This window comes from Bombina bombina, chromosome 3, assembly GCF_027579735.1.
Source record: "Bombina bombina isolate aBomBom1 chromosome 3, aBomBom1.pri, whole genome shotgun sequence".
In the NCBI taxonomy this organism is placed as follows: Eukaryota; Metazoa; Chordata; class Amphibia; order Anura; family Bombinatoridae; genus Bombina; species Bombina bombina.
In genome coordinates, this window is record NC_069501.1 from 412,174,738 (window position 1) to 412,186,847 (window position 12,110).

Sequence of the window (12,110 nt, forward strand, 5' to 3'; positions counted from 1 at the left end):
TTATGTTTCTTGTAAGGATGAAGGCTCGCATGGAAACTGCTGCATTCGCAGTATGTTAAATCAGCCCCTAAGTATGAGTTTAATCCCTACAGAAGAGTTAAACTCTTAGTTTACTTCCAACTTGTGTGCCCCAAAACACTGCAGCTCCAAATCAGGACATGGCTGGTGAGCCAATAAGGAATGACAGTCTCACGCAGCTGCCAATCCCCAGGAGTTGTGGCTTTTGAATAGGAATGTACTATTTAACCCTTTTGCCAGGGGTTACGCATATAGTTAGCTTGGATCAGCTTTGCAAAAATGAGATGGTCTAACACAGTGTTTTGCAACCAGTGTGTCATGGCACACTAGTGTGCCGTGAGAGATCCTCAGGTGTGCCGCGGCAGACTGACAACAGTGCGGGGGTGTCCCTCTTTCAAATTTTGAAATATTGGGAGGTATGTGACAGGCTCATCAGGCATCATTTACAACCATGACATTGACATTCATTGACATTCATTCACAGACAATCATTATGATTGTTTGTGAATGAATGTCAATATGTCATGTATAGTTTGTAGGAGGCATGGCATGACAGCACAGTACAGTGTGTGTATGTATATATGTATATATGTATATATATATATATATATATATATATATATATATATATATATATATATATATATATATATATACTGTATCTATATCCTGTATTAGGCTACAATGTGTGATTTTGTAAAGTTTTGGGATGGTGATGTGCCACAGGATTTTTTACTGTAAAAAAGTGTGCCACGGCAACAAAAAGGTTGCAAATCACTGGTCTAACAAATCCGAGCATGTATTTTTGTATTAGAATTGCATTTTGTATTCTAGAGTCATTTATATATACAATGTTCCCAAGGACAATGTAGCAGCTCCTCACATAAATTATGGGGCATATTTATCAATGTGCGAGCGGACAGTAGTAGCCAGGGGCGAAACTACAGGGGGTGCAGAGGTTGCAATTGCGACTGGGCCCCCAAGGGCCACTGCCTGCACTGATATCATGTGAGTGTGACATGATGCTTCACTAGTGTCTCTGACTATAGGGGTCAGTCTTTCTTTTTTCCCCATTGGTGTTTATGTGTATGTGTGTATGTATGTATGTATGTATGTGACTGTGTGTGTATTTATGCATGTATGTGTGTGTGTGTATGTGTATGTGTGTATGTATGTATGTGTGTATGTGACTGTGTGTGTATTTATGCATGTATGTGTGTGTGTATGTGTGTGTGTGTGTGTATGTATGTATGTATGTATGTATGTAACTGTGTGTGTTTTTATGCATGTATGTGTGTGTGTGTGTATGTTTGTGGAACCAGCAAATTACAGACCTTGTTACTACAGCATGGGGGGGGCGGGGGGTAAACAGTGTCAGTCTATACAGTACCACTATATAAAGTACGGGGGGGGCTGGACCATGTCACAGACTACTGTGGTCACTTTATAAAGTACTGGGGCGGGTAGGGTCAGGCCAGCCATCTCACCGACAGATTACAGACTGTGTTACTGACTCACTATATACAGTACTGGTGGGTTAAACAGTGTCACTATATACAGTAATAGGGGGGTCAGACCATCTCACAGACTGTGGGCACAGGGTACCTCCTTTTGCAGACATGTAATCTGATTCACATTTTTTTCTGTGTTAAATGTAAAAAAAAAAAAAAAAAAAAAAGATATGTATCAAATTCACTTTTTTGGGGGGTGGGGGGCCCATCTTAGATTCTTGCACCTGGGCCCTGTGGTTTCTAGTTACGCCTCTAGTAGTAGCGTATCATGTCCGCTGTTGGCATTTATCATTGCACCAGCAGTTCTCGTGAACTGCTGGTGCAATGCCGTCCCCTGCAGATTTGCGGCCAATCGGCCGCTAGCAGGGGGTGTCAATCAACCCGATTGTATTCGATCGGGTTGATTTCTGTCCACGGCCTCAGAGCAGGCAGACAAATTATGGAACAGCGGTCTCCATACGGAGCTTGATAAATATGCCCCTATATCTCTAGATGTGAAAGTTGCAGCTTGTTCTGTATCTACGCATTGTCAGCTCCTGCAATGTCACTGGTTATGATAGGCACCTTATACGCACCTGACAGAGCAGGCGGCAAGTCATGAAGCAACCAACTAATCCCAAATGTAACCCTAGTACTAACTATAACACTTACCCTTGACCTGTACCTAAGCATAACAATTTTGGAAAATACCATTAATTTCTCTTCAAAACATCTTTTCCCCCTGTAATTTGTTTTAAAATACTATGAACATGTAAAACAAATGACATGCAGTTATGTAGTGCTCCCTGATCACTAGTTGACTAGCATTTGTTTTCAGTTTGACCTTTTATATAGGGTTAGACTGATGTGCCAAAGAAAAAATATGTGCTTGTCAGTGTGTAAATTATATATATATATATATATATATATATATATATATATATATATATATATATATATATGTGTATACAAGGATAGATACAGCGCCTATATATCCATTAAAATATGGGTGGTATATGGGAATATGAGTGAGAGCTAAGGATAATCAATTAAGAAAAAATAACAATTAAAAGAATATAAAAGGGGGGCGGAGCCTACTACCAAGGAGAGCAGACGTCTATGCCTGGAGCTCCTCTGCTACAAAAGGCTAAATATTGGCAAAATACCCACTTTGCTAATAACTTTAACTTCTAAAACACACAGGACTTAAGGGTAACTACTTATGCCTACTTTTTAAAAAAAAAAGAAAAGTAGAATTTGGATACACGAGCTCTGGAGCAATTTCGGAGGTATTGTGAATTGGGGCTTATCGCAGCTAACAACTTGTGACCCTGAGGAAAGCCATGCGGACTGTACTATAACTCTACATACTGCACACATTCTAATGCTACAACTCAGCCTAAACTACCAAAGTTGAACAGCTATACCACAGCATAATGGAGGATTTGGGGGAAGTAAGAGCCCTTCTAATGGATCTTGACCACCGCATGACGTGCCACTTCAACTCCCTAAGAAGCGTCATATGCGGCGGCTCTGAATACAAAGAGATATCTGCAGTTGCAGTGGCGGTAGCAGAGCGAGTAGACCTCCGGTCTCGCACACAGACACATATGGCTCCAGCTGGTGTAAAACAGATCGCCGAGACGACGATATTGCTCCGGATTCCTATGGCCTCCTCTCCCTGGACACAATATGTATCACGTGATGCCATATACACGAGGGAAGGAGCTAGATATCAGATGTCCGATGCAATGCTATCTAAGAGTGCTGATCACCTCCATGCTGTAGCCCCAGATGTAATGGGAACTGAGCCGCACTCAGGTTATTATGGGATCCTCCGCAATTTGAGGTTTAGCTCCAGCTCTCCCTGGTCCAATAAGTATTTGATCAGCAATCTTATCGATATCACTCTGATGGTCCTGGCATATTCCAGAGCCTCTCCCCTTCAGGATCTTCATCTCCTCTGCTTGGATCACCATCCCTATTGTGTCGGTAGCCGGTTCACAGACACTCTCTTGAGACATTGCTATCACTATACTAGCAGAGCTGGGGTCGGTTAGTCATAAGAGCTACACTCCGTAGTAATCTATTTTCTAAGGAAAATTTCACATATAATTCTACGGTAAAATTGAAGAGGACATTGGAACTTGTTGGGGATGGCTAGCAGCCTGAAATATATCCTCCTTTTTATTGCATGCTTTTATCTGTATATATGTTTTTTACTGTTAGAAGGGATTTAACATTTCCTAGCTCTATAAGTAATTAGATGTCCATTTAAACATGCTCCTTATTTTTCCTACATTACCTAATAGGCTGCCTAATTCTAAACTTTCTCACTCATACCTAATATGGGGACTTATAAGGGTTAAGGTTTATGAATACCCAGTTAGCATTACACCACGCTATGTCTTTATGTTATTACAGACTCCTAGATTATTATAGACATAATTATATTACCAGCTGATTTTCCAGTATAGGGGTGCCTATATGTGGTTAGATCTTCAGATTAGCTAAATAGGGTATACTTTGCTCATAAGTTTAGGTATATCTAGGCTATCTACACTCCAAGTGATTTATGCATAATCAGCTAGATCACAGCTTAAGCTTACATTTATTCACCCAGAAGCTTACTACCTTAATTTTTGCAATTACTGTTCAAGCATGTGTATATAGCCCATTATCAATATTGGTCCCCTTCTATACTATTCCTTGCAAACCTAGAGCTATGAGTCATAATACAGAGTGAGATCATATATTCCCCATATATAGGTACTTGTGAATACCATCACCCCTGTAGATTTAAACAACAAAAGCACTCAGTCTCCCCATAATATTTAATATATGGTGCGAAGAGTTCATATATACTCGCTGTCATATAAATAATTTCTAAATACGTACGACTATCCCAGTATACTGCGTAAAGTCATTTTCATGTGTTTTTATGTTAGCAGCTGTGTATATATATTTAATCAGTAGCCATGATTTTTGTTTATACTCTCTCTCGTCTAACTCCTTTGCCTTGTATTGAAACAATGAGAGGTGCAAAACTTGTATTATATACTCCCCCAGACGGGCGCTGAACCAGGGAAGCTCTTATACCGCAATTTCTGTCTCTAGTAGCACTTCAACCCATCCCATAATAATACTATATATTTTATATAATGAAGGTGACTAAAGCATATATTAGTTATCCCCCACCCCGTGCACACTACTTTGTTAGGGGCAATACACATTCGCTCTATACCTGGCAACATAGCCTTTCATAGCTTTAGAATCGTATATATGCATTGTTAATTCAGTATTCACTACACATTTTTCTAATGTGATTGCTATACTACCCTAACACGTATTGTCATAATTTTACTGCCTACTCTCCACACCATCCCCCTTTAATCTTAAGCAACTATTCTTGACATAGCCCCCTCCCCATCTAAATTAAAAAGCTTTCACAATTTAGAAGGTCTGATTTCCAACAGACTGTTTAATAAAGATAACAATAGATGCTTAAGTTAATATTACAAATGTTTTCCCTTGCTCTGATTGCGCATGTGTATAATAGATTGTTATGTGTTACCTTAGCTAACTAATCCTACTCCGTAGAGCTCGGTTTAGATAACCTATATATACAAGAGGGGAAAAGTGCTTTGGCTGCTATACAGGAATATGCCCTATCTGAGTGGGATTAGGCAGGAGGTAAGCCTTTTATGTCTATACTATTGCTAGTATGTCTTGGTTTTATATATGTGGCCACTAGTCTCATGCACTATATTTTAACCAGAGGATTTAATCCTGGCTGCCTAGAGCGGTACTACCTTGGCGACTAGCTTTAAACGTACGCATCTACATATTATATCCAAATATTCCTCCTATGCAGCCACATAATATGTGTATGATATATGCTGAGAGTCGCTAGTTTTGCAGCTAGGTGGTTCGTGTGTTTGTTACTTGCATAGTTGTTTCCTATGAGTAGTCTACTATTGGGGCCTAAGTTGCCCTAAGAGAAGGCCTTTTGAACAGAACATAATACACTACCTAGCTTGTTTTATATATCCCTCATGACATTTGATTCTCATAGGCTTAAGTGCTAATCTCTTTCAGTCTCCTGTGCCCCCTGCTCCATATCAGGATACATAGTAATACTAGGCACATTAAATGTATAAGTAGGATATATCACCAGCGCATGCGCCACAGTCATGGCATCCTCCTGCCTAACAGCTGTATTCTGGGGCCTTGGACAAGTTCCAGCTCTATACCTAAAACATTGCCTACCTGTTGTATTTATATGTTAGTTTTGAGGATATGTTTGTTTGTGTTTATATGTTCTAGTTCTCACCTCTTCTCGTTATAGCTCACTTTATTAAAAAAGGGAGCTCTTGTCAATGATAAGCCTCTCTCCTCCCTTTCCCGCCAGCGCTTATTGCCAGCGGGTCATATCCCCACTCCTTTGTCCAGCTTCGTCTATAGATGACACTCCCCTAGGAGAGGGGCTCATCCGGAGATTCTCTATATCCCGAACATTCTACAGCCCCCTTCTCCACATAATACTGCAGAGTGACTAGTAAGGCTCCTTACTTCCCATAATTGAGCTCTGGTTTTACCCTGGTCGTATATTCTACGCATTTTGTCATTATTTTCTCATTATATAAGCATAACACTATATTTAGATAATTACTTCGCTCTGATGAAGCCATGCCCATCCCAGTAGTCATGTAAATAACAGGTCCCCCCTGTGAAGCCCACCCTTATATCCATCCAATAAGTCTTTCCATACCTGCTCTTATGTCCTATTTGGCTCCGCCCCCACCATTCCCCTCCCCACTCCCCTTTGAGCGGCTCTTGCCCGCTGCGCCCCCTTATCCCTCTCCCCGCTAATTTGGTCCATAAGTGGCCAAACACAAGCCAATCCATGTTTATCTTACTTTTACTAGTTTATATAACGCTATAAATGCTTCTCATGATAATGTGGAGAATATACGCTATCTTCCCCCTCCCTCTACCCCCCATAAAACCAATATTTTATGGTGTATTTATCCATCACAAGGTGGGGTCACTTCTAGTTTACATATCATATAAAAAATAAAAACTGAGGTCTCAATTTGGATAGTCCAAACTCTTTACTAATACCTTTAATAAACGGGATTTATATGCCCCTTCTATTTAGATTTATTGCCTAGTAAACATCCATGCTCCTTCATAACACTAACCAGCTATAGCTTCTCCATTCTTTTACCACCCACCTTAGAGTACTACTCTTTAAATCTTTGAATGTATACAATGTTGGCATAACTTGTGTTGTTTACCTGGCAAGATCATGGTATTAGTAATGTACTATTCTCCTTTGTTACTATTGTTGGACGTTTCATTATTGTTATATTTGTTTATGACTTCAATAAAAAACTATTTAAAAAAAAAAAAAAAAAGAATATAAAAAAATATTAAAATAAATGATGCTAGAAAAATGATGAATATATTATGAAACAATGTTCATATGAGTCTTTAGACAATATACAGTCCGTGGTAAATCTTCACATGAAGTTGATATCAGTAAATAGATGGTATATAATACCCTTACCAGATATTACCTCAATCTAATGAGGTAAGTATGCCGCACTGGGGGTATATACAGATGGTAGAATCTTCTCCTTGTATCCAGATGTGGTGCCTCTTGGGTTTTTGTTAGCCTCCTGGAGTATGCAGGGATGTGTTTCTGGTTGTAGATAGATCCCTTGTACTTCCTTTGTGTTGGTAGTTAGCCTCTTGGAGTACCTTTTCTGTCTTGGTATAAACTTTCTCCAGCGTAAAGATACCCAGGGAGACAAGAAAGGATATATAGTGTAATACAGTTTATTTACAGTTAGGCACAGAAATATAATTCACATAGCACTCACATTTGGCATCCTCAGACTATATGAGGTATGTATATGGCACATAGGACTCCAGTGGGTCCTTCCACATATAGGTATGAGATACAGGTTCCCCAATCTTGGTATAAGACTTCGTAGTGAAGTATTATGCAACTGTTGCTGTTTCCCAAGTGAGGTAATATTGTATAATACACTTATCTCAAGAAGTAAATGCCAGCAAGCTAGCTACAAGGAGTGACACTGTTATTAAAAAGTGATTTAGATAAAACACAATTAAAATTAAGTAAATAAGAAATAAGTAGTTAGTTTCCCTGACGCGTTTCAAAGGTTTGTGTAGATAAATCCTTCTTCTTCAGAGGGTTGAGTGAGGAGCTGGGCCGTTATCGCTACTTGTACGCTTCGGGCGGCGGCACGCCCTCTGCGTACGTGAAGTCATGCGTGCCAGCGTTACGTGACGTGAGTCTCACGTTTGTATTAGACATAATGTCTATGCTGTAAAGCTTATTGATTGGTTACCTATTGCTGCGTAGTTGATTGGATTAATGCAGCCTAGGCTTGTGGGATATGTAGTTCTATAGTTGCTGCCCATAGATAACTACGATCTCTGGTGGTATAGACAAAATGTGACACTCGCAACAGTAGAATGTGTACATATTGTAATGTGTGACCTAGAAATAATGCTTGCATACATTTTTAATACCTGGACCCATAGAGATGTTGGTTGGTTAGACTCAGTAGAGGCCTGTGGGATATGTAGTTCACTAGGGAATGCCCCTCTATACATATATCTCCAATCTAGAGAGCAGTCTAACAGAGTTAGTGGCTAGATGTAATAAAAGTATTGGTGGGACATGAACATGTCATAATGTGTAATCTAAAATTGATATTCACACAGGGCGATCCCATGAAATATTTTTGCATTTTATAATACCTGGATATACAGTGATGAATACATCCTTTCTATATTTTAATAGTAAGATTGGTATGCATAGATGACATTGCATATTGGTTTCTTACTGTTAATTCTAGTTTGTGAGAGGTTTTCATATATTTGAAACACCCTTAAGTTGTTAGGTTGAGCTTAATATGGAACATGTATTGTATACTATATATCTTTGTTAAGATTTAGAGCTCTATATAGTTTCCTCTATTCTTAAATTGTGGAACCTCTTTTATGAAATTTATAGTTGAGGTTCAGTTAGTTATTGGGCCTATGTTAGAGGGCCAAATCATGTTTTATTTTAAAGATATATATTCTATTGATATATGGTATACAAGTGTTCCTTAGTATTGGGTATATGTTATATATTATGCAGGAAGGTATTGAACCTGGTAGATAGATATATATATATGTGATCAGAGTAAAACTAATTTTTATTGCTCAACTAGATATATGTGTACTCCTTACACTATATTTTTTACCTATCATTAGGTCTAATGATAGGTAAAAAATATAGTGTAAGGAGTAAGAAACCAATATGCAATGTCATCTATGCATACCAATCTTACTATTAAAATATAGAAAGGATGTATTCATCACTGTATATCCAGGTATTATAAAATGCAAAAATATTTCATGGGATCGCCCTGTGTGAATATCAATTTTAGATTACACATTATGACATGTTCATGTCCCACCAATACTTTTATTACATCTAGCCACTAACTCTGTTAGACTGCTCTCTAGATTGGAGATATATGTATAGAGGGGCATCCCCTAGTGAACTACATATCCCACAGGCCTCTACTGAGTCTAACCAACCAACATCTCTATGGGTCCAGGTATTAAAAATGTATGCAAGCATTATTTCTAGGTCACACATTACAATATGTACACATTCTAATGTTGCGAGTGTCACATTTTGTCTATACCACCAGAGATCGTAGTTATCTATGGGCAGCAACTATAGAACTACATATCCCACAAGCCTAGGCTGCATTAATCCAATCAACTACGCAGCAATAGGTAACCAATCAATAAGCTTTACAGCATAGACATTATGTCTAATACAAACGTGAGACTCACGTCACGTAACGCTGGCACGCATGACTTCACGTACGCAGAGGGCGTGCCGCCGCCCGAAGCGTACAAGTAGCGATAACGGCCCAGCTCCTCACTCAACCCTCTGAAGAAGAAGGATTTATCTACACAAACCTTTGAAACGCGTCAGGGAAACTAACTACTTATTTCTTATTTACTTAATTTTAATTGTGTTTTATCTAAATCACTTTTTAATAACAGTGTCACTCCTTGTAGCTAGCTTGCTGGCATTTACTTCTTGAGATAAGTGTATTATACAATATTACCTCACTTGGGAAACAGCAACAGTTGCATAATACTTCACTACGAAGTCTTATACCAAGATTGGGGAACCTGTATCTCATACCTATATGTGGAAGGACCCACTGGAGTCCTATGTGCCATATACATACCTCATATAGTCTGAGGATGCCAAATAAACTGTATTACACTATATATCCTTTCTTGTCTCCCTGGGTATCTTTACGCTGGAGAAAGTTTATACCAAGACAGAAAAGGTACTCCAAGAGGCTAACTACCAACACAAAGGAAGTACAAGGGATCTATCTACAACCAGAAACACATCCCTGCATACTCCAGGAGGCTAACGAAAACCCAAGAGGCACCACATCTGGATACAAGGAGAAGATTCTACCATCTGTATATACCCCCAGTGCGGCATACTTACCTCATTAGATTGAGGTAATATCTGGTAAGGGTATTATATACCATCTATTTACTGATATCAACTTCATGTGAAGATTTACCACGGACTGTATATTGTCTAAAGACTCATATGAACATTGTTTCATAATATATTCATCATTTTTCTAGCATCATTTATTTTAATATTTTTTTATATTCTTTTAATTGTTATTTTTTCTTAATTGATTATCCTTAGCTCTCACTCATATTCCCATATACCACCCATATTTTAATGGATATATAGGCGCTGTATCTATCCTTGTATACACATTTTTCACTTACTGACTGGGACCTTACATCTCAACCAGTACTTGTCTTATATAGCTGCCACTATACCCTACACAATACTGACTAGCGCCAACTATAGAGTATCACTTGTGTTTACCCAGTGTACTGAGTGAACACATTTTACTTGCTTCTCTCTCTCTCTCTATATATATATATATATATATAAAACCTGGTTCTATTTTATTTATATATATATATATATATATATATATATATATATAAAAAATTAAATTGGTTTGTTAGATATAGGGGTAGATTTACCAAGCAGCGGATGCTGCAATCTACCCCTGATGCAGAAGCCAACTAAAGGATCTTTAATTCAGCACATGAGGGATGTTTGTTTAATTCCTAATAAAACCCTCCGATGTCAGCAACCGCCAAAACATCCATTCTCCAGTAACACTATGGGGCCAGAAGACACCCAGCTGGAATCAAACTATGGCTGAGTACCGCCTCGTACTGATGATACCTACAATGAACCAAAATCTGCAAGGAGAGATAGCACTATAGAGGCGTCACAAGGTGCCGATGCTCGATGCTTCCCTGCACAGGCAACGGAACGGACCCCCATGCAGTTCAAGCTTTAGTTGGGTGCATCTCGTACACATATGGGGCAGGAACCTGATAGCAGCCTGCCATCTTTTCCCACAGGACATTCAGTGATGTCGTACGTTTGTTTCTTACAGAAAATGGCGGATTCAAATTTAATTTGGCCGGCTTTTAAACGTCTGCAACCACAGGATTGTCCCCAAGTCACAGACAATTCAACTTATGATCTTAGGGCAAGAGGAATTGCTTTACTGGTCGCCTGGTCCTCACAACAACGGACCGGTGTGCTGCCTCAAATATCTGTCTCTATAAAAAACGCTATTTATCCCAGGGACTGATTAACTACTTGCAACAAGAGAGACTGTGAAATGCGGTAACTGATCCTAGATGTATGAACATAATTTTGTCCCAGTTCACTGTTTTAACCCTGTTGGCTATTGCTTCGTTTTGGTGCAGGCATCCATAGCACTGTTGAATAATTTATTATATATTATTATTTTTCCTTTCTTTTAAAGGGACATTCCAGTCAAAATTTAAATGCACATAGATTTATTAAATCTTTGAATAGAAACATTTTTGCAATATACATGTATTGGCAAAAATGCTTCTAGTAAAAGTTAATACTGTTTTAGTGTTAACATTTTTCTCTGCACGTGCATGTGAAGCATAGATAGATATTGTCACTGCATCCACATTTTACATAATGCAGCTGCTCAGAGCACCAGTGGGGCTTGTATCATGTCAGCAATTAACAAATTGAGTCATTAACAGATGGTACAAGCACCTTAGGCTATCTGAGCAAGTGATGTGTTTAAAATGCTGGTGCACGGTGCATACTTAAATACTCTTTTGAAACAGCTTTAGCTTTTATTAGAAGCATTTTTGCTAATGAAAGTATATTACAAAACTGCTTCTATTCAATACTGAAATGCACCCATGTGGTTTCCAATTTTGGCTGGAATATCCCTTTAAGCCATTACTATTATCCTGCAGACACATCAATACTATAATTTTACAAGTACCTAAACTTCTCTGATCAGCCTCATGGTACAGATTGCCCTACTTATTTATGAACAGTTCTTATGAGAAGAATATATTCCTGAATCTCCACAAAGTGCCGCATTACACGATTCAGTATTAATTCTTCCCAGCTACTGCATTGATGTTAAATTGCAA

At 38.6% G+C, this 12,110-nt stretch overlaps 1 protein-coding gene across 2 annotated transcripts in view; it reads left to right on the plus strand.

Annotated features, from left to right (window-relative positions):
• RAB7B (RAB7B, member RAS oncogene family) overlaps positions 1-12,110 on the plus strand; it is a 168,010-nt gene that overhangs the window by 137,946 nt on the left and 17,954 nt on the right. The gene's annotated exons all lie outside the window — the stretch shown is intronic.